Here is a 23,243-nt window from a genome sequence, read left to right as displayed (position 1 = left end):
TTTTTTTTTTTTTTTTTTTTTTTCTGTGTCAAGGAAATTTTTATTTGTATTTTACTGAGTTCTAGCAGAATGGATCTCCAGTCTATTAAATTCATTTATGGTGTCAGTTAAGATGATCACATAATCTTTCCCTTTCTGATAATCAATGTGATTAATTACATAGACCTGCTTTCTGATATGTCTTTCTTATCATTTCTTAACATTTCTGGAGTGAAGAGGAGATTGGGGTCAAGGTAGGGAATTCAGATGCCATCTATACTGTACCTGACTCCCCAGGGCTACACTGTTCTCTGGTTCCATAGTGGAATCTCAGGCAAGCCCACTGCCATGCCCAAGGGGTTGAACTGGGGCTCAGGAGGGCTAGATGGGAGACTTAGTCCCAGAGTGATCTTTCTAAAGACCCATGAGGCCAGACAATTTCCTCCAGCGGCTCTTTGCTGCATTTAGAAGAAGACACAAGCTCTTGGCACGTTGCCTAAGCCCTTTACAACCAACCTTTTTACCCATATTCCTCTTCTCATCCCCAACTTGTACCCCTTAACTGTTTAGAACTCCTGGCAGGCGGCAAACCCAAACCTCCTGTTTGAGGCTCTGGCCCTCTTACAGAGGACCTTCCCTGCTGGAATACCCTCCCTCCCTCCCTCCCTGCTTCCTTCCTCCCAAGGGAGGACTCAGTGTCACTACAAGGAGGGGGCTCCCCAACTAGAGGTTGTCAGGTCCTGTTCCACCAGCCTCTTGCTTACCTGTGTAGAGAGGCCCCTGTGTTTCAGGAACCTCAGTGTGCTGAGGGTCAGCCTAATCCCTCACAGTCCTGGCTCTGAGCTCACAGTCATCTCCAGGACAAATGCTCAACCAGCCCCAAGTGGAACACATTGTTTCCAATAGTGGGCACACCTTCCTTGCATCCCTTCCACAGGGCTGTGACTGTCCATGCTTGCTCTCCCAGCTCCAGCAACAGAGGATCCTGGGAGGCCTGAAACCCTGGCACGCAGCTGCAGCTCCCTGGAGCCTCTTTAGAAAACGCAGCCGGCCTTGTTTCCTTCTCATAAACAGCGACTGAGCACAGCATCAGGCCCCAGGGGAAACTGTTCCCCCAAAGCTGCTGCCATTGGAGATGCAGGAAGGGGGGACAAGTGGGCCCAGGAGGAACCAGATGATTCTGGATCATGTCAGGAGGTGCAGGAGGAGGGTATAACGGCTGTGTCTGAGTCTTTAGGTTTGCAGATGTTATACAGGCTGTTGCCTGATCCAGTCTGTTTCCCTCCTTCACATCTGGACATCCAGTCCCAGGCTAGTGTCCTGCCACCTCCTTCCAGAGTCCTCTTACCCCAACAGTCACTTTTCTGTCTTTGCCATCACTCAGCTGGAGCATGCTCAGTTTTTGAGGCAAGCCGATATCTAGTAGAGGACTGTTTGGTAGCTAAACCTGGAGTGGTTAGATACAGCTCAGGCCAGGACCCTCTTTACTGCCCCACCCCTAAGTATGATGGCTTCAAGGGCATCATCTGTGGTTGTAGGTTTAGGCAGACCTTAGTACAGATTCTGCCTCATCCCTTTATTAGCTGTGTGATGTTGGACAGGAGTTTTGTTTTTCTTTTCACCTCCCTGAACCTCTATAGAACAGAATACTCACCTTTAGACTTGTCAGGGTTTCATGAAGTGATCCTGTGACCATAAAGCATTCAGCAGAGGGACCTGCCTGACACATAGTAGGAGCTCAGTTAACTTAGTTATTATTCTATAACAGGTCAAGAAAGGCTGGTTTTCTCACCCATCTTCCATTGCCACTGAAGAAACTGAGACCTTCAGAAGGACAGGAAATAACATCGCTGTGTCCTTTTCTCCCCCAGCCAGGTCCTGAGTCAGAGAGAGGATCTACTGGGAGTCAGAGCATTGGACTTAAAGCCCCTGCTTTGTAGCACCTTGAGTCTCTGGCTTCATCTTGTACACATCCAAGCCGTGACTAATTTATCTAATAAACCTTCACATTGTGTCCAGCAAGTATCAGGCACAATTACATGCCCTTCATATGTAAGAACTTTATATAATCAATAGCATTCAGTACATATTAATTGTAACCCTTCTCCCAAGCTCTCAGGCGAGATGCAACCATTAGTCCATCTTATAGATGAGAGATGAGAGCAGTTTAGTGGCTTCCCAAGGTCACACAGTGAGTGAGTGAGTGAGTGAGTGAGTGAGTGAGTGAGTGAGTGAGAGGGCCTCCATGATGGATAGGGACCTCCGTGGGTATAGATCAGGCTCCGTGATACGATCATACCGAGTGTCAAGGTCTTCTAATGTGGGGTCACAGGACACATTCTTGGGTGTGCTTGGCAGCCTATTTTTGGGTAGAGTGGGGACATTGACTTCATCTATTTTTTGGTAAGAGGCTTGTGTGGCTCAGGCTGCCCTCAGACATGCTGTATGCCTGAGGATGGCCTCAAACTTCTGATCCTCTTTATCTATCCATATCCCGAGTGACTCACTGTCCTGGTTCATGTGATGCTGTGGATGAAACCCAAGCTTCAGTGTGATAAGAAAACATTACTGAGCTACATTTCTGTCCCTTCTCGCCCTACAAATGCCAATCACGGAGGCCACATCTCAGGCCATCACAAGTGTTTCCCTGGAGAGAGGACTGTGGGAACTTGGAACAGAAGGGCTCTTTATTATTCAGAATAACTGCACTATTTAATTTACTATTAATAACGGCTCTCCAGTCAACCTTCTCTTAAGAAGTGAGAACCGGAGAGATGCCCCTCTCTCCCTGCGCCTCCTCCCTTCTTTTCAGAGTACTGTGGACTCAGTCACGAGAGCATGAGCTGTTTGGGGGGTTGGTGTGGGCGAGATGGAGGCCCAGATGATACAGCCAGCCCAGCTACCCTCCTCCTGCAGAGCTTGCTTTGTTGTTCCTTCCTGGTTGTGAGGAGAGCATGGGTGTCTTGTAGGCTGCGCAAGAAGGTCAAGGACTTATCTGGAAGTGACACTGAGGCTGAAGCTGAGAGAAGGCTGTTGTTAACCATCCTTTCTCTCCTAAACCTGAAGGTGATGTGCACACAGGAGCCACAGGCAGCAGACAACCAAAGGGGCTAGGGATCTAAGCTGGCTCTACTGAGGGCCCAGTATAAGAAGGAACATGTCCAGAGAGGAACAGAGCCTTTGAGGAAAACTGACCCCAAGCCAGGCAAGTACTTGGTCAAATAGTCAGAAGACTCATACGGACCGAGAGTAATGCTATCCGAGAGGGATACTTGTCCATTTTACCTATAGCTCCACTCAGGGCCTTAGTGTCCAGGTGTTGGAAACATGTAGATCTCCCAAGTTTCAAAGCACAGTTGCTGCCACCCTAGGGCAGTGTTGGGGCAGACACTGTGTATGGATGGACACCTTGAGTGAAGCAGAGATTCCTCTGCAAGGCTAAACTCGGCCCTTGTGTATTTATTTAAGGTGGCACCCCAGCTCTCAGCACTTATTGAGCTTGGCTCAGTTTTCCATATTCCAGCTCCAGTTTGATCTTTGCTATGCCAGGTGGCCTACTGGTTGACCTACAGGAAGATAAAGGTCCTCTGCCCTCTCTTCTGACTTACCTGTCTATACAGAGCTGGAGGACAACAGCTGTCCTCAGGGAGAGTTGCTGTTAGCATCCTGCCTCATGCCTCATGTCCTCTCATCCCTGGGATATAGCCAAGCATCCTCATATCCTCTGTTTTGGACCCCTCCTTGCCCTGGCCATCTGTGGAGTGGGTGAATCCTAGACACCCTTAGGAGGGGGTTGAAGAGTGTGCTGTCACACCATGCCGTGGGCTGGTTTCAGTCTGCTTGATATAACAGTAGCTTTTTTGCCAAGCCAGAGCCAGGTTTCATATACCTGCACACACGCATACACACACACACACACACACACACACACACACACACACACACACACACACACACACACACACACACTCCTAACTATCCATGCTACCAAACAGGAAGCCTGGCTCATTGTGAGGCCTCACTCTTTATTCAAGGAACAGTCTCGGGTGTCTGAATGGATGCTTGAAGACTCCGTCTTTGCAATTAACACACTGCTGCAGTATTATTAGCCTCTGATAGGCAGGTCTGCCTTCGCCAGAGACTATAAATATGTGGGGCCAATGACTCAGCAAATCTGTTGCTATTTTTCTTACAGGTCCGTGTGGATCTGTGTCTGTGTACACCATGGCCCCATCTCCCTGCAGCTCCCATGGCTAGTAACCATGGAAACACAGTCCTCCCCAATACCATACTCTGCTGACAAACACTGGGAGTCCCCCCAGCCCCCTCCCCACTTCAGGGAAGTAGCATGGACCTCAGCAGTTCCCAGTAAGCAAGGGATGGTGGGGATGAAGAAGGTGGACATTTGCTCTAGGGCTTTGAAGGCCCAGGCTAGACCTCCAAGTCCTTCCTCTGCCGGTCTATGGCCAAGACCTGGTCACTTGCCTAAGGTGAGTGCTCTGTGCCCTAGTGGAATTGAGGGTGACAGGGCAGTTCACAAATGCTCTGGATGGTGTGGCAGGGGGGCTGGGGATCAGGTGTAGCAGTGGTGGTAGGGATTGACGTTAATTAATGTGGGATAAACACTTGGGACCTTGTTTCTCTGCTGAGAGAAGCTATAGAAGAGAGTATGAGCTTCTAATCCTTCCTCTCTTCCTTCTCTCCATCCTTCCTTTCATCCCTCCATCCCCTTATTCCTTCCATAAATGTTCTCATTCACACTTACCTGTGTTTGTGCCTGGCCCTTTGCTGGATGTGACTCTCAGGGTTAAATCAGGTGGATCCTTTGTCTTTGAGACTTACTGGCTTCGAGACAAGAGAATTCCTTGAATGATGCTCAGGAGTCCTGGAGGTCAAGGCAGATAGAGCAGTGGGCATAAGAGAGTGACTTCCTAAGGGCCTGAAGTGAATGGTGTCTGACTGGAGAACATGGAGTCCACCAGGATCCACTCTGTTAGGAGGTTAGCAGTGTTGAATATGGGTGTGAGTGGGTAAGAGATACCTGAAGTTCTAATTCTGCCTCGAGTCAGAGGCAGCTCTTGAGGAAGGCGCCTAAGTGTGCTGACTTTTCATGGGGACGATGAAATAGATGGTACCTACCTGATTGGTCTGGGTAAGAATCAAGATGGCCAGGCAGTGGTGGTGCACGCCTTTAATCCCAGCACTTGGGCCAGCCTGGTCTACAGAGTGAGTTCCAGGACAGCCAGGGCTATACAGAGAACCCCTGTCTCGGGGAGAAAAAAAAAAGAATCAAGACAACTTCTGCTTCCAAAGACATGAGCATTATTGTACTAAGAAGGTACCAGGATTGTCTTTATATGGCCCCTGCTTTCTTCCCTTGAGGGCCAAAAATGAGAGCTGGATGAGATGGTATGTCAAGGCTTTCTCTGTCCTCAGTTTCTCCATGTTCAAAATAGGAAGAAGCAGCTTCTAGCAGATAGGAGGGTGCAGGCAGTAGGATTCCCTCTGTGAGCTGTTAGGACCAACTTGCTTTTCCCTGCTGTAGGGAAAGCGGCGGCCAGACCAAAGCTGCCATCTCTAAGGACACCGTCCTTTCCCCTGGAGCTTCCCCAGTAGCTGAAGAGCCTCAAAGCCAGCAGCCACAACTGTGATGGCCTTTACTTTTCTACTCTTCTGCCTCAACAGGGAGAAAGCTATGAGCTCAGAGATGTGAGTACCGTCCCGGCTCCAGACCGCTTAAATCCCAGTTCCCAGATGCCCTATGTGCCTGAGAATCTGGTACAATGAGTATCTTTTTGTCCGCTCATAAAGGAGTCTCACACCAAGCCAGAACTTCTCAACCTATGAATCAACACCAACAGAAAACACAGACATTTATATTATGATTCATAACAGTAGAAAAAATTACAGTTATGAAGTAGCAACAAAATAATGTCATGGCTGTGGGTCACCACAGCACGGGGAACTGTAGTAAAGGGTCACAGCATAGGAAGGGTGAGAACCACTGCACCAAGCTGATGCTGAGTGTCTATTGTTATTTCCAGATAGGGAGTCAGCGACACAGTGAGCTTAGGATCTGGTCCAAGGTTGCACAGATACAGGGCTGGGGCCAGGACTTCAGACCATCCGTGACTTTCACACCACTCTGCACCACCCTGGCTCCATGATGGACTTCTATGGATGGGGAAGAGAGACACAGTATACATGCAGGGCTGGAAAGATGGCTCAGTCACAAGCACGGGGACTTGCATTTGCAATCCCAGAACCGGTATCAAAGCCAGACAGAATAGCCTACTTCGGTAATCCCAGCACTGGCAAGGCAAAGACAGATGATCCCTAGGGGTTTCTGCCCAACAAGCCCAGCCTAACCAATAAGCTTCAAGTTCAGTGAGAGACTCTGTATCAATAAACAAGGTGAAGGGTGATTGAGGAAGGTCCTTGGCATTGGCCTCTGACTTCTACATGAGTTACACAATCACACATACAGAGTGAAGTAGTATGTATGTGACTGAACTGGAGATAGGTGGTAGGATCATATCTGCAGGAGGAGTGCAGGTATTCAGAACTCACTCCAAGATGAGCCTGAGTGCTGTGAGTCAGGATGCAGGATTTGAATAGGCTGTTTCTCTAGTTCAGAGAGGAAAGTGGGGTGGGTTAGGGGAATCTGTCAATCACGAATATTTCGAAATAAACATGTTTTAGAATTGGCTAAGTAGCTATTACAGAAGGCTGTATCTATGTTCCACTTATACAGAGAAAGTACCCTACACAGGAGATGGATTCCAATCTCCGTGAATACCAGGTATGGCAGTGACCTTCAGAGGAGAAAATTCTTCAGACAGCTAGGACTGTTACGGGCCAGGTCACTCCAAGTTCTGTCTGTGACCTTCAGAGATCCACAGAGCAGCTTCACTGCCTGTCTTAAAGACAGGCCCTCTGACATCTAAAGACAGCCTGGGTTATAAGGTCAAGCATTCTACAGCTGTGCTTTGGTTTGGGTAACTGCTGAAAGAGCAAAAGAAGAGAACCTTGAGCTTTGTCTTCAGATGGCCCGGGCTGTGTCTTAATGCAGTCAGTTCCAGGTTCTCAGAACTTTGTCTGCAAAATGTCATGGGTGCAGCTCCCTTGAAGGGCCTTAAATGAGAGTTTAGTGGGGTCTGGTTTGCCAGGTTGCCCCTGGGAGTTGGGGCCTCTATTCAAGTATCATAATTCACTTTTTTCTTCCCCTTCTTTGTCCTAGGCATGCCATTCTAGACATCTGGTTCAGTGAGACAGAGGCTCTATCTTGAATCCTGGAGTAATCACGTAGAACAACTACCACATTTGGAATGCATAGCAGTCATGTTAAATGCCATGCACATGGACTCAAGGCCCTCGATGCTACCCTGTCAACCTACTATTTTCTCCACTGTGCCCACTGGAGATTAAAGTTTTGCTTCACAAAATGACTTAGAAAGATGTCCCCCTTTTTCTAGGATACAGAAGATTTAACCATAAATTAATTCCTTTCTTCCTTCCTTCCTTTCCTTCTCTGCCTCTCCCTCCTCTTCCTCCTTTTTGTAAATTAATATTGACCAGATAAAGCCTCTAGGATTGGATTATTCTCGGTGAGAAGACTTGATTAATTCAATCTGAAGTTGGGTGTGGTGACACATGCCTTTAATCCGAGTGCCCTGGAGGCAGAAGCAGGAGATTCTCTGAGCTTGAGGGCAGCCTGGTCTACTGAGTGAGTTCCAAGACATCCAGGGCTTCATAGAGAAACTCTGTCTTAAAAAAACCACCACCAAAGCCGGCAGTGGTGGTACATGCCTTTAATCCCAGCACTTGGGAGGCAGAGGCAGGTGGATTTCTGAGTTCGAGGCCAGCCTGATCTACAGAGTGAGTTCCAGGACAGCCAGGGCTACACAGAGAAACCCTGTCTCGAAAAAACAAACAAACAAACAAAAACAAAAAACCCACCACCACTAATAATAATAATAATAACAATAATAATAATAATTCAGGGCTGGAGAGATAGCTCAGCAGTTAAGAATACTGACTGCTCTTCCGAAGGTCCTGAATTCAATCCCACCAACCACATGGTGGCTCACAAACACCTATAATGAGATCTGATGTCCTCTTCTGGGGTGTCTGAAGACAGCTACAGTGTACTTACATTAAATAAATAAATAAATATAGTAATAATTCAATCTGTTGTGAGTTTTGGGTGATCTCTATTTTCTACTTCTTTCTGTTTGGTAAGTTTCCTTCTCTCAAGAAGGTGAGAACAGTTCCTACCTGGCAGGTGGTTAGAGACCCTGGGTTTATGCACTTGTACTTACTCTGTGTGTTGTAACAGACCAGCCACTCTGCCTGGAACACAGTAGGTCTCCTTACACTGCTCGTACTGCTTATCTCTCTGTTGGAGCCAAAGAGGACCAGAAGGCAAGGCAGGACCTCCCCATTTGTTTAGATTAGGAGTTTGTGTCCCTACAAAATTCATATTTTAAAATGCTTATCCTGGGGCTGCAGGGAGATAGTTTGGTGATTAAGAGCCCAATTCCTCTTCCAGAGGGACCCAAACTCTATTCATGGGCTCTTCATTATCTGTACTTCCAGCTCCTGGAGACCCCGTGCTCTCTTCTGGCCTCTAGAGGAACACATTTACATGTGTAAACCCATAGGCAGACACCAATGATTAGAAATAAAAATTTAAAAATTGCTAACCCTAATGTGATGGTGTCAGAAGGTGGGGCCTTTGGGAGGTGATTGGGTCTTAGCATCTCCACACATGGGCCTTGATGAATGTGATCAGCACCCACTTAAAAAGAAATCCCAGAGTTGGCAAGATAGCTCAGTGTGTAAAGGTACTTGTCACAGAGCCTGACGATGTGGCGATTCATCCCGGGTTTCACATGGTGGAAAGTGAGAACCAACTCCTTCCTGCCAGTTGTCTTCTGATCTCTACATGTGCTGTATCATGCTTGTGTTCAAGGGCCTCTATGTTCAGGGTAGGTCTTCCCATGTCAGTTATACTTTTACTGACACACTTAGAAGTGCGTCTCCTAAGTGACTTCACATCTAGAGAAGTTAACAGTGAAAGATTGACCCTTACCAGGAGCTTATAGCCAGATACAACCAGAGGGGTGTCCTCTGCCTTGCCTCCCCCTCAGTGCCCAGCTCCCATATCTGAGTCCTGCAGGAAATCTCCATGAACCCCATGATCAACTTCTGCAGCTGCCAAGCCTAGGATACAAAGAGCCTTCCCGTGAGCCACTGGCCAGCCACGATGAGGAGACAGAGTCTAAGGATGAGAACCTGCTTAGTTTTCTTGCCTCCAGGTTCACATCTTTCCCCCTGTCTGTGAACCTGAATAGTGGTAGACATGTGTGTGGAGAAGTTATCCCTAAGATCAGCTTTTTGGGGAGTGTTTCTAAAGAGTCACGAGGCAAGGATGTAGGCCCACTACTCTTCCTTGTATGGGGGAAGACTAAGAAATCCTTCACATACTACAGAGCAAAGCTCATGAACCTGTATTGACATGCTAATGTGGTGGTGCCTGTATAACATGCAGAACCATCAGTAAACCAGGTCCTAGTCTTCTCTTCTTCAGTCAGCTGATCATAGGGAACATTCCATGAGGCTATAGGTAGCAGCAGACAGCATTGTATAAGGAGTAGAAACCATAGGCATTTGGGCAACTTCTTCATGTAACTTGCTTGTGCCTTCTTCATGACCTGCTTGCCTGATCGCTTATATACCACTTCCATTTGATACTAGACTCCTGTGGTATATGTCCTACTTTATGACTTGGGGGGTCCAATAACACCCAGTTCATCATGGGCAGTTCAGGTCTCATGGTAACTTGGTGTCCTATTGTCAAACGATCAGTTTCCACTAAGGCCCAATAGCAGGCCAAGGGCTGTTTTTCAAAGAGAGAATAATGTCTGCAGATGATGGTAGAGCTTTGTTCCAAAATCCCAAAGGTCTCTTCTGTGCTTCACCCACAAAGGCCTGACAAAGCCTCCAAATAGCATCTCTATCAGCCACTGACTCTTCAAGTACCATAGGGTCTGCTGGATCATATGGTCCAAGTGGTAGAGCAGCCTGCACAGCAGCCTGGACCTGTTGAAGAGCCTTCTCCTGTTCCAGGCCCCCCACAAAGCTAGCATTCACTTGGTAAATGGGCCCAAGTAACACACCCAAAGTGAGGAATGTGCTATCTTCAGAATCCAAATAGACCCACAAAACAGTTGTACTTCTTTTTTGGTGGTGGGAGGGTCCAGGCGCAATAATTTGTTTTTCACCTTAGAAGGAATCCCTCACCACTGGACTCCTAAGAATTTCACAAACCATCTTTGAATTTTGGTTGAATTTATTTCCCATCCTCTGATATGCATATGTGTTACCAATGAGTCCAAAGTGGTTGATACCTCCTACTCACTTGGTCCAATGAGCATAATGTCAATCAATATAGTATACCTATGTGATATTTTGTGGAAGAGACAGGCAGTCAAGATGCAGGGCAGGAGAGTTAATACATCCTTGAAGCAACACTGTAAAGTTATACTGCTGGCCTTGCCAACTGAAAGTAAATTGCTTTTGGTGGTTCTTATGAATAGGTACTGAGAAGAAGTCATCTGCTAGATTAATGGCTGTATACCAGCTACCAGCTACTGCCCTCGTTAGGGTTTTAATGCTATGGACAGACACCATGACCAAGGCAACTCCTAGAAGGACAACATTTAATTGGGGCTGGCTTACAGGTTCAGTCTATTATCACCAAGGTGAGAGCATGGTAGCATCCAGGCAGGCATGGTGCAGGAGGAGCTGAGAGTTCTACATCTTCATCTGAAGGCTGCTAGAAGACTGGCTTCTAGGCAGCAAGGACGAGGGTCTTAAAGCCCACACCCACAGTGACACACCTACTCCAACAAGGCCACACTACTCCAATAGTGCCACTCCCCTGGCCAAACATATTCAAACCACCACACTAATCCTCTAGTGTCTATAGCTAGAAGCTCATCTTGTGGCAGAGGTGGACGTGCAGGTGGCTCTGTATCTTCGGTCATCAGCAATGCTATAAATAAATGGTCAAGGTACTATGGAGGTCAAGGGGAAAACAACTAACCCATTCTGGGCATGAGACAAGAGATAGTTACTCCTTGGGTTGAGTCTTAAAGAGTACACAGAGCTAGGCAGGAGGTTAGGCACCTCTGAAGAGGAGGGGACCATGTGGTTCCTGAGTTCAACTGTTAGAGAAGTCCCCCATCACTCATGAGAAAACAGGGCAACTCTTGCTTCAGGGGTTGGCAGTCCTGGGCTACCACACTGCCAAGGTCTCTCTCCAACTGGCGTTGAACAAACATTAGTGGACTGAGCCCTGGAGCACAGCAGAAGGAAGGGAAAACAGAGAGCAGAGAAGCCCCTGGGTAGACACAACAGCGAGTCCTGTCTGTGCTAAGTGTTGTTCTTGCCTTTGTCAGAAAGGACTATAACTAGGGCCTGTGGAGGCCATGGTCACATTGTTAGACCAATGTCTGAAGTGGGCTTCTCGAGGGGCTGGAAGGAAGTGTGGGGCTACCTCACAGCTACTCGGGAAGACCTTGGGCACACAAGGTAAACTGCTGCTTTCTGGGCAATGTTAGCCTCACAGTGTCTGGGAACTGGGCCTGAACCTCACTAGGCTCTCCCCTTTCTCTTCATGGATGCTATTGGATACATCTTTCGACTTCCAGGCTTGGGCCCCAGGTGTTCTCCTCCCATCCTGTCACTAAGCAAACTTGTTAAGATTCTTGTGAACTTGCCTGTGACTCTCCCAACCAATTTCAGAAGCACAGCAGATCCATTCTAGGACCAGTGGGATACTCAGGAGTGGGACTTTAGAAAGCCTGTGTGGCCTTGGGCAAGTCAATCAACCTCTCTGGGCCTTTAGTGGCACCTTGTGGCAGCAACTGCTTGAAAACAAAGTCCTTGGGACTGGTATACTCTGCTTTCCTCTCACCCAGCATGCCCACGTTATCTCCGTTTCACAAAGGGCAGCCTGCAGGCACCCTTCTTGTCCACTGGCTTTCTAATCCTAGTGTAGGCAATAAAAGATCATCCCAAGGCGGGGATTATATATCTGCCTTCCAGTCTTAGGACGAACTCCTATTTTACTTTTATCAGCTGAGACAAGGATACGAAGGACAAATGTGGTGATCACATGACATCAGAAAAATATGCAGAAAGACAAGAGTCTAAACTCAAGCAAGGCCCATCCTGGTCTCTCTTTTCCTGATGACTGTGGCATCGTGGCTAGTCCAGAAATGCCAGGAAGGGTCCCCTGCTTGCTTCCGTGTGTGCCATGCTGTGTGCCCATGCATGTGGCTTGTCATAGGGAAACTTTCCTTGGTGCTCCTATAGTAAGATCTTCAACCCGAGCTCCAGCTGAGAGGAGCACCTTCCTCCATTGACTTTGAGATGACTTCCTGGCCTGTTTAGTTGGCAGCACTCTGTCTGTACCCTCTGCCTTGCAGTCCCACCAGGCAAATCTGCTCCTTCCAGAGATCTGCCAGCTTCTTTGGATCGAAGGAAACCCCTCTTCTAGAAAGTGGTATCTGACTGTCAAGGCCACCTAGAGACAGTGGCTTGAGAAGGGCCTTCCAGGCCCAATGCTAATGATGAAAGTCGAAGCCAGGTCTTTGAAATTCAGAATATCTCTTCCACACTGTGGATCTGATCACCACCCCCACCCAGAAGGCAGTAGGGTAGGAAGGACACATTGTCCATGCCACCACCAGCCATCTGGAGACTGCGAGGGGAGGGCTGTGGCAGGGTAATCTGTGACCAGGGCTTGGGGACTTGATTTGGGGCCTGTAATGCCTGGCTGAGCTCCACCTCATCAAGAAGATTAAGGGTAATTGAGTAGCGGCTCTCACAAGGCTACTTGAAAGTTGGAGGTTGGCCCAAAACCTGCCCACTAGGATGCACTCATGCCAGGATTGTGAGAGCTCCCATCAAAAACCAGGAGAATATCCAAGTGTCCTATGGCTGGAGGAAACCTGTGGCAACCAGAGCGGGTCTCTTCTGACACAGATAAGACACTTGATGCTCATCTGTCTGTGAAGGACACTTCACCATTGCTATCCTCATCTTTGCAAACTCACAGGGGAAGAAAGTGAGGCCTCCAGAGGTATCCCAGAATCCTTGTGTCAAGGAAGCCTACTGAGGTCAAGTGCCATAGTCCAAGTGACTCTGGGCAGAGTCCCTCTTGCTAAGCTCCAGGAACCACCTTCCCTGTTGAGTCAGACAGAGCCAAGAATGAGGGCCTTGGGATGGAGGGATCAGCTGGACTGCACACTAACTCTTTTCTTTTCATCCTAGAATATCATTCTTGCATGTACCTGCAGAGATCGGAATGAAGTGGGCATTGGCTCTGGTTCTGGAGTTTCAGGAAGTTGTGAATCGCTCAGCATGGGTGCTCATAACACTGGTCCTCAGTAGCAAGACTAACATACTTAAACACCGAGCCGTCTCTCCAGCCCTACACATGGGGCCCAATTACTTTTGACCTCTTAAACCTTCGGTGACTCCCACTACCTCCAGGACCCACTGCGGACCTCCCCGCTACCTTCCTCCCACATCCCCAGCCTCACCATCATATCCTTGTCTCATCTCTCCTGTGCCTTCCTGCCATCCTCTGGTCCTTTAAAGCTCTTTCTACGAAGCCTTCCTGTGTTCATTTGATTGTAACTGGGCCAGGTCATAGAGAGCAGTGTCAGTTTCTTAGCCTTCATCTTCATCGTCACATCCTTTTGGTGAGATAAAGGGAAGAAGAAAGGAAACCTTGTCCCTCTTCAGAGCTCTCAAAGCAAACTTGGTCCCAGTCCTGTGTTCTGTTAATCACAAGAAGAGCTTATAAGCACATAACTCTTCCTTTGAGCTTTCCCATTGGGGATCCTGAACCCCCAAGCCTCAGGGCCAGAACACTAGGGCTCTATTCTCCACACCCTAGAAGGCACAGATTCTTTCTTTAACCCTGAGGAGAACTGAATGTTACCTCCCAGATTTGTGTGATATGTGGGTGAGGGTGGAGCCAACGAGGCCCCGCCCCCTCCAGGCCTGGTGAGAGTTGTTTATTATCTCTCTGCCATGCCAGCCAGGCCTTGGGGTGAAGCCAGCCCCAGCTTTTGATGGGAGACAGCTTTAATTACCTTCTCAGGCAGAGGGCGAGGATAATGAGGAGCGGATAGAAAGCTTGGCGAGGCAGGACCCTTGAGCACTCAGCCTGCCTACCCCTACATGCAGCCTCTAGGGGCTTAGGGTGAGCAAGAATGTGGCTTCCCAGGCAGCTGTGGCCCTTGTGTGATGCCACCATGCCTGAGACTGAGTCAGCACTGTGGGTTACACAGACCACTCCTACCCCAGTGCAGAAGAATGGTCAGTCTTCTGCAGCAGTGTGGAGTTAGTCCTTGGACAGATGGGAAAAGGGACACTGGGGCGTCTGGCTTGTGTGACACTTGAAAGTTGTGATGGAATGGGACCTTAAGAATAAAGATCATGGGGGCTGGTGAGATGGCTCAGCGGTTAAGAGCACTTACCGCTCTTCCAAAGGTCCTGAGTTCAAATCCCAGCAACCACATGGTGGCTCACAACCATCTGTAATGAGATCTGACCTCTTCTGGTGTGTCTGAAGACAGCTACAGTGTACTTACACATAATAAAAAATAAATCTATAAAAAAAAAAAGAATAAAGATCATGCCAGGCAGTAGTGGCACACACCCAAATACCATCATTTGGGAGGCAGAGGCAGGCGGATTTCTAGTTCGAGGCCAGCCTGGTCTACAGAGTGAGTTCCAGGATAGCCAGGGCTACACAGAGAAACCCTGTCTCAAAAAAAAAAAAAAATGAAATAAATAAATAAAATAAAGATCATGGAGGAAGGCGATCCCGTGTGGGGGGTGTGGTAAGGCTTATCACTCTCAGGCTTAGGGCATCTTTGCCTTTTCCAGGCAGACTGGCTGTTTCCTTTTAAACACTTATAAAGTGGTCCCAGAGCTTGCTTCTGAGTCTGTCCCTAAATTCTTTTATTAATGAAACTAGGGATCCTGAGAGGGGACCCCATTTTCCTGGTAACATACGGTAAGCTAGCTGAGACTCCCCGAAGTTTTCAGTAACATGGCTAGGCTTGAGACCTTTACAGAGTGGCTAAGGCTCCGGGGTGTTCTTGGGTTCTTGTTGATGAGGATGAGGAGGGAGAGGGGAGGTGGTGGGGAAACAGAGGGAGGTGTCTGCTTGACCATGACGAGAGAACAATAACAAGGCAGGAGGAAGACGTGGCACAGACGAGTGAAGAACACTCTCGTGGGGTCCATCCTGGATGCTGGGGTTTTCCCTGAGGGTGACACAAGGTGCTATACAAACTAGGTGGGTATATTCTGCTCCCTGACTTTTCTGCCTCTCCCTTAGAAATGCCATCACGCTGGGCTCCACAGCTCTACAGCAGATCCATAGAAGGATAAATAACCCTGGGTACCCAGAGTAGGATTGGTTGAGAAGGGCCTGAGATGAGGCTGGTTCTTCTGCTGGGACCTGGTTCTCATGCTAATGAACAGAGCCAGAGTTGGGAGGATCTGAAGGGGAAATTGCCAAACTATCCCTTCGTTCCACTCGGCGTTCCGTTCGGCTCCTTCCCCAAAGGGGCAGCCGGAACGGCAATCAGGAGGTGTGGAACTTAATACTGTAGCCCATACTCCAGAGAGAATTTTTTTTTCTTAATCCTGGGTAAGTTAACACTATCCTTCACATCATAGTTTCCTGAGCAGTAAAGTGAGGCTTGAAACCGCATCTCAGGATTGTGGCATGAATTTTAAAGAGAGCCACACAGAGGAAAATGTATGTAAAATGAGTAACATGATGCCCGGTTAGGGGCCACTCCCAAACACTAGGTATAATGATGGTTATTATTACTAATCCCATTGGGCAGTGTTTCCGCACCTTTGAAAACTCCAGGTTCCTTTTGGAGAAGCACACAAGTCTCAAATCCCTGTCTTCTTCCACACAGGATTTAAAATGTCAAAGAAATCAAGGGTTGAGGGGTGGGGAGACATTTCAAGAACTTACAAGAGAGCCTCCCCCATTTACCGCGATGGCTCACGGTAGGTTGGGTTGAGGAAGGTATTCTGGACTGTATTTCTGAGTGTGGTCCCCGCGGCTCAGGGCGACCACTTGGGTAGGACTCCCCTCTTTCCCAGGCTGCCCGCAGTGTGTGTTGGATCCCTGCCCAGCCTCGCAGCTCTGGCCGCAGTGACTTTGAGCCAAGAACGGAGGAAGCTCTTTCGAATACAAATACCTTTGGACCCTCAGATCCCAGCCGGCGCTCCATTCTCATGCTAATGAATGGAGCTCCAGTTCGGGTGGTTTTGAAGGGGAAATTGCCAACACAGTTACCCAGCCCAGCCTTCTGCGCTTCTCCTTTTGCCAGGACTAAGACCTCAGGGGTCATTTTTAGCACAGGCTCCAGCACCAGCTCTACCCCAGTGGCCCGGTAGTTCTGCAAGTCTCCTGACTGGCTGGGCTCCATTATTTGCGGTTTATGAACGGAACAGATCCTTCAAAACCAAAGTAATAATTCACTTGATGGTGATAGCTGCCATTCACACACCCCTCTCCAGTCCTGGTGTTTGGGAGTGTGCTCAGAGCGCTATAGCTATTTTTCCTGCATCCATCATTGCTCAGTCTGCAGAAACGAGGCCCAGAAAAGATGGTAAAGTGCTCCAGACCTTACCAGGCTCTAAATTCAGATGTTGTACAGGGCTACACCTGTAGGATATAGGCCTTGAAGCTCTGGGGTACCTGATTACATCACCCTATGATCATCAGTTTGGAATTTCTGGGCTTGTAAACATTCCTCACGGAAGCCCCATTTCATTTTCTGGTGTCTTATCATTGCCCCTCCTTTTACTCAGACCTGGACAGTCCCTGTTTTAGCTCAGTGGACTACTCACCCTTCAAGGCTTAAGTTGCTTGTACCAACTCTGCTATATAAAGCTGTCCAAGCAAGCTCTCTTCATTCTGACCCTACTGTCCAAATCTCTAGGATACCCCTCAGGTGTGGTCCTGCCCCCTTCCCTGGGCTGGGAAGTACTTGAGGGAGAGTGCCTGCCTAGTTCATCTCCACAATGCCAATGCCTGGCATTGAAGAGGTCAGCTGAGGAACTTTGGAAATTCCCAAACCCCTAGAAGATAAAGGTCGTAGAGAACATAGGCACCCCTCCCCTCCGGAAGGGATGGACTAATTACATTCCTCAGACCCCAGGGAGGGGGGACCAATCATCAGCCACTTGCAGGTAGGGGAGGCCCAGAGCTGGAGACACATTCCATAACTGACCATTGGCCACCTACAGACAAGGGAAGTCCTTGCCACCTCATTCCCTAAAGACCAATCAGCTTAAAAGTCACACTGTTCTGCCAATCACATTGTACCTAATGGCTGTTGCTCTGAAAACTGTATAAAAACTTACTGAATGGGCTGCGCAGAATCATTCTCTCTCTTGCTCTCTCTTTCATGGGCAGGGTGACCTCAGCATGCTGGGACAATAAAATTCCTCTTGCTTTTGCATTGATTCTGGACTCCACGTTGTTCACTGGGGGATCTCCAGTAAGTTAAAGCTTGCCAGAGTCTTACATTATAGGGCCTGGCACTCAGCTTGCTTCACGAAACGTTTGAAGGATGAGCCATTGACTAAAGGGATGGATCCAATGGAGAAGGCTCTGGGCACTGAAGGGGACACTGAAGCAAAAGTGTCATGAGCTCTCCTCATCATAAAGCTCCACACCTTGTCTTCACTCCTGCATCTGTGCTGGCAGTGGCTCCGGTGCATCCTAAGACAGGTCATTTTATACCTACGGGACTTATCTAAGGTCAAGGAAGCTTTGGCTCAAAAGTAACTTCAGTCTAAACAGGCAGGATACTAGCATTGCATTTGACACCCATTCCCCTACCAAGGTTGGGTGGGGGGGCACGTGACTGGTGGGCTATCGCCATAGCCTCCTACCTTTTGGGGTCTGCATGATTTTGGAGAGATCATGTGCACTTCTATTAGAGAGCAGCCAGACCTCTAGGTAATCAGGCTCTAAGCCACATCCCTACGTCTCAGATCAAAAGCAGCCACACTATTGTCAGTTCACATGAGTCACATATTAGCCAAGCATCATGGGAGAGTGATCCGCCCCATGAAGCCTCAGTCACAAACGCCCTGTTCCCCCACCTCTGCTACGAAGCCCAGACATATTAACTAAACCTGCTTCCTTGAGATGCAAGACCTTCCACCCCTAGACACCTTCAAAAGGAGACATGTTCCTTGGCTGATGAGATGGAGGAACTCTCTCTCAGACTCTGTCCCCCAGTGCCACCTGCAGCACTGACAAGCCTCTACCCTACAGGGCAGTCTGACTCAGCCCCTCCTCCTCCCTCTCTTCTCTTCCTGCCTGAAATCTAACGCTCCTCAGATGACTTCTGAATGGACTTCCCCCTCTCCTTGGCCAATGGCTAGGTTGCACTCTCTCAGCTCCTTCTTGAATTTTCCACCCTACCCTGGTCTTAGTCTAGACTAGAAAAAAGCCTTCCTTGTTAAGACAGTGAGCTGCTAAGCAAGCTCCTGGCTGGGGTATTCCTCTTTTGTTCAGCTCTGACCTGACTCCTGTCCTATTAAAGCCCATCCTGGGGTATGTGTGGGGTTGGGGCAGGGGGCGCAGAAGGGGAGACTTATTCAGGAAGTCGTGTCCTGGAATTCATCTCTGTAGTCCAAGAGGAGGGAGCCCTACCCACCTAGTGGTGCTGGGGTAGGATGAGGGAAAGGAAGTCATTGGGGTTTGATGGGAAGCTCATTTTGCCTTAATTGTATTGTGCACATTAAACCAGAAACTGTGAGAGTGAAGGCAGAGCAGAAAAGGTGCTGGAAGGAGTTTTCAGGGGAGGAGCAGGGGCTGAGGAGGCATCCCAGACTCATATGGGATGAGGGATGGGGCTTTAAGGTCCTCTGGGCCAGACAGGGATGGCACCACCCCACTCTTTTATATTTAAAATCTTATTTTCACATGTATATGTATATATGGTGGGCATGCTTGTTTGGTGTGTGTGTGCATGTGTATGTTCAGGTAAAGGTGTGTTGAAGCTAGAGGTTGATGTTGGGGATTTTGACTGTTCTCCATCTACCCTATATACTGAGGCAAGGTCTCTCATTTGTACCCAGAGCTTTCGGATTTGATCAGTTTAGCTTCCCATCTTGCTTTGGGGAGCCTTCATCTGCTTCCCAACATCCCTTAGAGGACTGGGCTTAAATAGGTATTCTAACTTCCTACCCAGCCTTTATATGGATGCAGGCAGTAGAACTGAAGTACTCAAGTTCATACAGCAAGCACTTTACCCACTGAGCCAAGCCCCTCCAACCAGCTCTTGCCAGTTGAGCCTAAAGAAGCTGGTAGGTAGAATGTAAGAACCAGGTCTCTGATAAGTTGACTATCTACTAAGTGGCAGGCATTGTGGTAGCCCCTCAGCTGGACCTTCTCACTTACATGATGTTCTTCATCAGAACCCTTGAAGTAAACGGTTGAGGCAGACATGACAGCTACTTCAGTTCCCCAGGAGAGACCTGTACAGAAATAGACATGCCTTTCCCAACGACACACAGCAATTTAACAACTTTGCACAGTCCAGGGAGGTGAACCTGACTTCTGCAGTGGATATAGATAGGAAAACTGAGGCCAGGCCAGTGGGGAGGATGGAGAAGCCATTTGCTTGGATCTGATATATTGATGTAAGCCCTATCCGTACAGCAAGCCAGTCACCCAGGAGTAAATGTTTTGCCTGATTCATTTGCCCCTCCACTTCCCCAGCATGTACTTACCTGGCTGAATAGACAGAATATATAGCCTGGCTCTTGGAGAGTCCTATTTGCTGGAGGAAGAAGACAGAGTTCTCAGAGGACCAAAGGAACAAGTAATGCTTCCTGGAGAAGTATGTTGGGACCCTTGGCTGGGCTTCTTGCCCTCTCTAGAACCAAGATGTCACCTCTGCACACCAAGAGCTACCCCTACCTTGGAGCAACACTGGAAGCCATGACTGGAGAAAGCAAACAACTCGTAAAGGTGACAGATTCTCCTGGGAAGGGACTGAGCCCCATAGTCAGTAGAACAGGCCACCCCACTCTCCACCTATATCTTGTGCTCCCAGGAAAGAACCCTTGGGGCCAGCACTGCCTTTCTTCTGATCCAATGGCATGTCCAGTGGGTGGAGCTACAGAATGGCAGGTAGATGCAGCTTCCCCTGCCTGTTCTGTACCATGTCAAAAGCCTCACCAGAACCCTCAACCTGGCTATGCCCTCTTGGTTTCCAGGGCCTGTGTTCTCCTCACTAATTTGGCTACTAGAAGAGGCACTATGGATTCTGGGCCTCCATCCAAACTCTGAATGGCCCCTGCTCAGCATCTCACAATGATCTAAACTTTCCAAGTCTTTCTTGGAGAAGTCATGGTCTAAGCCTATCTCAGAAGGCCAACAGCAACTCTTTGGTTAACAAGTGGTGGTATTGCCATGTCTTGATTTTGAATGTAGACTTCATCAGGCCTCAGACTATGAGTGGAGTTGGCACTTATTCTAGGACCAGTGCCAGGGCTTAGGGTGTGGTCAAGATCAGAGTTCAATGTATGATCATGATCAGGCTCAGTGTGTGGCCAGGGTCAGGGCTAGATATGTTCAAGATCAAGTTCAGGTGTGACTATGTTTGCTCCATGTGTGGCTAGGATCAGGCTCAACAGGCAACTAGGGCTCAGTAAGAAACTAGAATCCAGGCTCAGTATATGACTAGGATCAGGACTTAGTGTGTGACTAGACCAGGGTTTAGTGTGTGATCAGGTTCCGGGTTTGCTATGAAACCAGTGTCAGGGTTCAGTGTGTACCCAGGGTAGGGAGTCTGTGGTCACGATCACCATTCATTCTGCAATTGTCACTGGCAGCCAACATGTTAAGAGAACTGACTTTCCTTAGACCCAGCACAGGGTTTTGAACACTGCCTGATGTAGCAGGGTAAAGGTAACCCTTAAGAGCAGCAGTTTTCAACCTGTGGGTCGTGACCACCGACACCCCCACCTCATATCAGATATTCTGAATATCAGATGTTTGCATTATGATTCATAGCAGTAGCAAAATTACAGTTATGAAGTAGCAATGAAAGTATTTGAAATAAAAAAAAAACCATAAAGAACTGTAATAAAGGGTCGCAGCATTAGGAAGGATGAGAACCACTGTGGGGCAACCCAGATTGGCTCACACTTGCTAGCTTTCACTGTAAGCAGCATTGTGAGCCTTGGTCCACACCTTGAGTTGCTCACCTGTAAATAAAGACGGTATTTTGCATTGCCTTGGTCTACTTTGTGTTGCCCCAAGACTAATTTTGAACAGTTTGAGAGGCTGGGATATCCAAAAGCAAGGGCCTGGCATCTGATGAAGCTTTTCCAGCTACAACTGGAAAAAGTTGAGAGAGAGGACAAAGTGAGTCATTTTGTCCTGTTGAAGGGACCTGGAGAGATGGCTCAGCAGCTGGAAGCACTGGCTATGTAAGAGAGGACCCGAGCTCTGCAGAAACTCATGTAAATGCCAATGGGTTTGGGGCTTGCCTGTAATTCCAGCCTTGGAAATCAGACACAGAGGATCCTCAGAACAATCTGGGTAGCAAAATTAGCCAAATTGGTGAGTTCTAAGTTGAGAGATCCCACCTCAGTGAGTAAAAAGGGGAGAGCTATGGAAGATGGATTATCAGCATCAATTTTGGGCCTACACATTCACTCACACACATACATACTCACATGTTTTAAAAAGAAATGCACGCTGGGCAGTAGTGGCACATGCCTTTAATCCCAGCACTCAGGAGGCAGAAGCAGGCAGATCTCTGTGAATTCAGGGTTAGCTTGGTCTATAGAGCTAGTTCTAGGAAAGCCAGGGCTACATAGTGAGACCCTGTTTTAAAAATCAAGAGAAACCCTGTCTTGAAAAACAAAAACAAAAACAAAAAAACAAAACAAAACAAAACAAAAAGGCAAGGACAAAACTAAAATGACTAACTACTTAACAACAACAACAAGCCATGTATACACATATCTACACCACACACACAGAAAAAAAAGTAAAAAGAAAAAAAATAATAAAAGGAGTTTAAAGCTGGGCAGTCGTGGTGCACGCCTTTAATGCCAGCACTTGGGAGGCAAGCAGATTTCTGAGTTCAAGACCAGCCTGGTCTACAGAGTGAGTTCCAGGACAGCCAATACTATACTATACTAAGAAACCCTGTCTCGAAAAACCAAAAATAAAATAAAATAAAATAAAAAAGGAGTCTATCCCCTTAGAAGTTCGGCTGTGGAGACAGAGAGCTCAGGGCTCTACCTCCTCCCACACTTCTCATTAGGCCTCAGTCCCAGCCTGGTGACATGGGCTGTTGGAGATGCATGTGTAAACCACACAGCGACTGAAGGTTGGAAAGACATAGGAAGGTGAAATGCTGGGGTTCAACCCCAAGCTCAGTGAGTACCTAGCCAGTGTGCAGGAGATAGCAGATCATCTCTTACTGCAAGCTCTGGGTCTTACCTAACACTTAACCAGCCCTACAGCTGCCTTTGCTCACTGCGGTAATAGCTAGAGGGCCAAAGGGACCAGTTTCCTTCCTCTGCATGCTGACAGGTCCTGGGATACTTCAGCAGGGAGCAGGAGGGTTGGAGTGGAGGAGCACACAGATCTAAGTGTCCTTTGCAGTTCTGAGGCCCTGACTCGACATAGGCAGGTGCCAGGCTTTCCCAGAGGTCCCTCCAACCCCTAGGCTTCAGGATTCTGTAATTGATTTTGGCATCCTCTAGCCGGCTGCTCTTCCTAATTTGCATGCTTTTCAAGAGTGTGGAATTCCAAGCACCAAGCTGTCCTCCCTGCCCCATCCAACAAGATGAGCACCTGTTTTCCACATCCCTCAGAAGAGAGATGAAAACAAGTAATTGAAATAGCAGTGATCCTGACGGGGATGGCGATAGGTTATTTCTCCGCAGTTGGTGAATGAGCCAATTCAAGCCAGATTAGATTAATATTAAAGGCAGGTTTACTGGAAAGCTGCACTTGGGCGAATTCACTGGCCCCAAGGACTAAGGCCATGGGAAAGAGGGGAGGGGAAGGAGAGAGAAAGAAAGGTCTACTTGCAGAGAGAGAAGAGAGGAGAGAAGAGGGAGAGGGAGGGAGAGGGGGGAGAGGGAGACAGAGAGAGGGG

At 48.2% G+C, this 23,243-nt stretch overlaps 2 long non-coding RNA genes across 2 annotated transcripts in view; one reads left to right on the top strand and one right to left on the bottom strand.

Annotated features, from left to right (window-relative positions):
* LOC116072614 overlaps positions 1 to 7,427 on the top strand; it is a 10,378-nt gene extending 2,951 nt beyond the window's left edge. The window contains exons 2-4 of the long non-coding RNA XR_004111521.1: positions 4,175 to 4,469; positions 5,525 to 5,688; positions 7,220 to 7,427. This is a non-coding gene — a long non-coding RNA (uncharacterized LOC116072614). The remainder of the gene's footprint in view (positions 1 to 4,174; positions 4,470 to 5,524; positions 5,689 to 7,219) is intronic.
* LOC116072615 lies at positions 2,030 to 17,133 on the bottom strand. Its single transcript, XR_004111522.1, has 3 exons — positions 16,948 to 17,133; positions 4,745 to 4,864; positions 2,030 to 2,505 (listed from the first exon to the last, which is right to left on the bottom strand). It is a non-coding gene; the product is annotated as an uncharacterized LOC116072615 (long non-coding RNA).
* Between the last annotated feature and the right edge of the window lie 6,110 nt (positions 17,134 to 23,243).

Source organism: Mastomys coucha, unplaced genomic scaffold (assembly GCF_008632895.1).
Source record: "Mastomys coucha isolate ucsf_1 unplaced genomic scaffold, UCSF_Mcou_1 pScaffold23, whole genome shotgun sequence".
Lineage (NCBI taxonomy): Eukaryota > Metazoa > Chordata > Mammalia > Rodentia > Muridae > Mastomys > Mastomys coucha.
The sequence above is the reverse complement of the archived record's forward strand: the minus strand, read 5'-3'. Positions and strand labels throughout refer to the sequence as shown.